Below are 5,283 nucleotides of genomic sequence, written 5' to 3'. Positions count from 1 at the left end.
AAAATTAACTTAAATTCATTAAAAAAAAGTACAAATTGGGTAGGAGGCTTTTTTTTTGGGTAATGGGTGTCTTTAAGTTCTTCTTTTCTTTATTACAAACAATTTTCAATGTGTGTGTGTGTGTGCAAGGCAGAACAATTTTCACTATTTAATGCCCGTCCCGCCCCCGGCCCGCCCCGCCCCCGGCCCGCCGCATCGGGCCCCGTTTCCCGGCCCGTGGCGCTTCCTGGCCTGCCACAGCGGGCCCCGCTTCCTGTCCACCGCAGCGGGTTCCCCCCGGGGGGGGGACCCCATTTAAAATGCTGTAAATAAAGGTGATAATATTATTTTCAGTGTGTGTGCAAATTCTAATAAATGTTGTATTTATTATAAATAAAAAAAAAGTGTATTTATTAAAGTGTTTTTTCTAGTGCTTATGTAAATGTTGTATTTTTTATTATAAATAAATTTTAAATAAGTGTATTTTTTCATGTTTAATGTGCTTTCATGTGTTCAATCAATCGATCAATCAATTTATTAATACTAAAGACACAACAATTACAAACTTAAAGTTTATACACGCCCAAGAAGCTCAGCTTGTAAAGGGCCAACAAAACAAATAAGACACTATTATAAAGCAAATAAAAAAACAGAAAAAAAACATACTTAAAAAAAATGGATCAATAGAAATTTATGAAAATAGGAGAATTAACAGGAAACTTCAAAAATAACTGAAAAAAATATATAAACGAAGAAGAGATTGAAAATTAGGATTAAATATAAAAAAAAAAAAAAAGAAAAATCAGAAAAATATATTGAATGAAAAAAAAGACATATAAATTTTGATGGAATTCAAAAAAAAGAAGAAAAAAAAGGGGGGAAATACTATACTGGAAATACCCAGTGAGAAACTTCCTTTGCAGAGAGAGATAGAGGGACATCAGGAGGGATGGACTTCCATAGTAAAATAGATTGATAAACAGGAGACCTCTGACCTGCTGTCGATGATCGCTTAGGTAGAATGAACCTGCGATAAGAGCTACGTAAAAAAGAAGAGTACCTACCTGAGCCTGACAGAAAGAAAAATTGCTGCAGAAATGGTGGAAATGTGCCTAGAAAAGCAGAATGTACTCAATAAAGGTAACTTTTACCCACAATACGATCCAGCGGAGCTATTGCAGTATCATTATAAAGATCAGAGGAAGGGTAAAAACGAGGTAGAAGAAAAGTGGCCTTCACTGCCCTATTTTGGGCTCCTTGAAGTGAGCAGAGAAGAGATATATTAGTACTACCCCAGACAGAACAGCAATAAGAAAGGTAAGGAAAAATAAAAGCATAATAAAGAGAAAGCATAACATCTGGGGGAAGAAATGAGTTAACCCTGTATAACGTTGAAGATTGGCGGAGGACAAGGGAACGGGTATGAATTATATGGCGTTTAAAAGAAAGAAAACAGCCAAGATACACACCAAGAAATTTCGCTATAGTAGCTTGCGGTATAATATCATTCCCATAAGTTTGTATGGTTGGCTCCCTTGCGTTTCTCATACGATAAGGGGTTCTAAAGTGTACAATGGCACTTTTTTGGCTGTTGAGAGTCATACCATTTGACAAGCACCAATCATTTACTTTATCAAGAAGACCTTGAGCTAGGGAAGTGGCAGATGGCAGGTCCACTGCAGCAATGAAAAAGTTACTGTCATCAGCAAAAAGAATAGGGTGCACAAGGGGATGAAGACCATCAACAAGATCATTAATGTAAATTAAAAACAAAAGTGGTCCAAGCACAGAGCCTTGTGGGAAACCTTTAACAATAGGCAAGGAAGAGGAAGAAGTACCATTAACCGAAGCATACCGAACCGATAACCGAATATACCGATATACCGAAACATAACCGAAAGTGCATGCAAGGTAGAAAAACTGGGACGAAAGCCATACTGATGGTTAGTTATGAGAGAATTGCCTGCAGTCGTATTAGTACTAAATACAAATGAAGAGAGTCTACAATACACTACTTTTTCAACAACCTTAGAAATTACAGGAAGGAGAGAAATAGGTCTATAGTTTGAAATTAGAGATGAATTACCTTTTTTAAACAAACGTACAACATTAGCAACCTTAAATAAATGAGGAAAAACACCAGAAGAAAGAGAGAGGTTAGTTATGTGTGAGATGGGATTAGAAACAAACTGACCAATTTTTTTAAGAACATTACAGCTCAAACCAAAACCATCAACTGAACGGCAACTTGAAAGCTGAGAAATAATGTTAGAAATTTCAGTATCACTGCATGGAAAAAGGAAAAATGACTTTTCTGCTAAGGAAAACTACTTACTCTGCTGTAGGGTGGATTAGGAACTGAAGGAAGTGAGGTGAAATACGAATTGAAGGCGCTTGCTGAAGAACTTTTGTCCACGAAAGAGCTATCAGCTTTCCTGTAGCGACAAGGGGGGGGACTGTTTGAGTTTCTTGCGGGAAAGAGCTTCATTAACTACAGTCCAAACCTTTCGCAAATTCCCCTTACACTCATAAATTCGACGCAAAAAATATAGCTTATTGGCTGCACGTACTGAAGAAGTAAGCACATTTTTATAAAGTTTATACTTCAAAATATCATCCTGTGTCTTACTTTTACATGCAGCCTTGAACAGAGACGCCTTCATATGTGTAGCATTGATCAGACCTCTAGACATCCATGGACATTTGGGTATGGAATTCCTTGGCCTCTTTCTAAGAAGAAAATGCTTATCCAACAGAGCTCCCATACGACACAAAAATAAATTCGTTGCACAATCAACATTATTAGCTTCAAGAACACTAGACCAATCATTACTCTGAAGACTATGTATTAAATTAGAAATTTCTTTATCTGTGGAAGTTCTAAAAGAAGACTCACCCTGCTCATCCACAGCAATCTCAGCTTGAGGCACAAAAAGTGAAACATAAATAGGGAAGTGATCAGAAAGATCAGTGAAAACAAGACCAGAAGTAAACTTCAAATTAGAAGAATGAGAAATGAAAATATTGTCTATTAAAGTGGCAGATTTTTTAGTAGGGTCAACACGAGAAGGAAAAAAAATTGAAGGAAGTAGACCAGCAGAAGAAAGCACATCAAAGAGATGGTCACATTCATCACTTGATCCAATATTTATCATATTACAATTAAAATCTCCCAAAACACAAATACATTTTTTAGAGAAAGACCCCACACAAGAAAGTTGATCAAGCAAATCACAGAACAAATGTGTTGGAAAAGGAGGGGGCTTATAAAACAAACAAACAGTGTCACATGCAAACTGGCTTTTCAGATCAATAACACGAGAATAAACTGTCCTACTATTTGACACTACTGATGTAAACAAGGATTCAAGGTCAGACCTTCTTCTAAACTCAATATCAGACATTATAAATAAAGAAATACCCCCTGAGTATTTTGTTACCATTCTGGGGATATGGACAGCAAAATAACCATGCATATCATAGGCTGTAAGATTTTCACCATCAGATAACCATGTTTCTGTTAAACCTATTACATCAAAAGGGCAAGAATTATCAGACCACAATACGATTTCAGACTATCCCACTTATCTCTTATTCCACGCACATTCAAACAAAATACATTAAAGCTACTATTTAAAGACAGTGAGGGTATAATTTCATCACAATAATCAATGGTAGTGTGATAATTACAGCTAGAATTAACCATAGATTCAAGGAGAGGGTCAATCGTATGAGTCTCTTGTTTACCAGCCCTACTTGGTTGATCAAATATAGCCGAATTAAGAATAGAAGAATTCAAAAGAAAAGAGAAATCACCCATAATTATCACACATAATAAATGTAGCCTACACATAGAAATATAAGTGGGATGGCACAAATTATCCAAAGTATTGGACCAAAGTATAATGTGACACCAGTTGCTATTACATGAGCAGCAAGTGTGCTGGACTGATAAAAAAATAAAAGAAATTAGGCTACATGAAGGCTAGAGGATCACAAAAAGCATAAGGAGATATCAGTAGAATGACTCATTTTATTCGAAGTATTGGCCCAATTTATAATGTGGGACCAGTAAATTATGTAAGCTGTAAGCATGCTGACATGAAAAAAAATATAATAGTAGTCAGCCTACCTGAAGGTGATAGGATCACAGACAAATATAAATGAATATCAATGGAATGACACATATTATTCCAAATAATAGCCCAAAGTATAATATGGGTAGTAACAAATTATGAGAGCTGCATATATGCTGACATGACAAAAATATGATAGAATTCAGGGTACACAAGGGAGATAGCATCAAAAAATAAGATAAAGAAATATCAATGAGATGGCATATATTATTCAAAATATTAACCAAAAATATAATATGGGACCAGTCAAAATTATGTGAGTTGCATGTGTGCTGACATGAGAAAAATATGATAGAATTCAGGCTAAAGGAAGGCGATAGGATCACCAACCCAGATAAGGAAATAATAGTGGCATGGCACATACTCATCAAAATATTGGCCCTAAGTATAATGTGGAACCAGTCAAGATTATATGAGCTGCAATTATGCTGAAATGACAAAAATATGAAAGAAATCAGCCTGCATAAAGGTGATAGGATCACAAACAAACATAAAAAAATAAATAAACAACAGTGGGGTAACATGTATGATTCATAGTATTTGCCCAAAATGCAATATGGGACCAGTGAAAATTATATGAGCTGCAAGTGTGCTGACATGACAAAAACATTATAGAAGCCAAGCTACATGATGGTGAAAGGATCATAAACAAAAATAAAGAAAAATCAGTGGGAAGGCACATATTATTATAAGTATTACCACAAACTATAATGTGTGACCAGTTGATATTATGGGGGTTACAAGTATAATAACACGACAAGAATATAATGTAAATCAGACTACAAGATGGTGACAGAATCACAAACAAACATAAAGAAATATTAGTGGGAAGGGACATATCATCCAAACTATTGGCACAAAGTGTAATATGGTACCAGTAAAAATTATGTGAGGACAGTTAAGAATAATAGAGGAATATTTTAAGAACAGCAAGTAAATCCGTACAGAAACAATGCAATATATTATAAGAAAATAAATCTAAATCCATTACTTTAATTTTTCCGCATTTGCAGCACATAAATCAATTTCATTCTGATTATTAAAGTTAACCACTCTTCCAGATTGGATTTTATACAGGATATCGCCTTTACTGGACCAAACATTACGTAAGCCAAGCTTTGACTTGGCATATGAAAGAAGTTGTAAGCGTGGTTTTGTAAGCGTCTCA

The sequence above is a fragment of the Artemia sp. Qi Xiang Cuo genome, chromosome 17 (genome assembly GCF_049724085.1).
Source record: "Artemia sp. Qi Xiang Cuo chromosome 17, ASM4972408v1, whole genome shotgun sequence".
Classification (NCBI taxonomy): Eukaryota; Metazoa; Arthropoda; class Branchiopoda; order Anostraca; family Artemiidae; genus Artemia; species Artemia sp. Qi Xiang Cuo.
Note: the sequence above shows the minus strand (reverse complement) of the source record.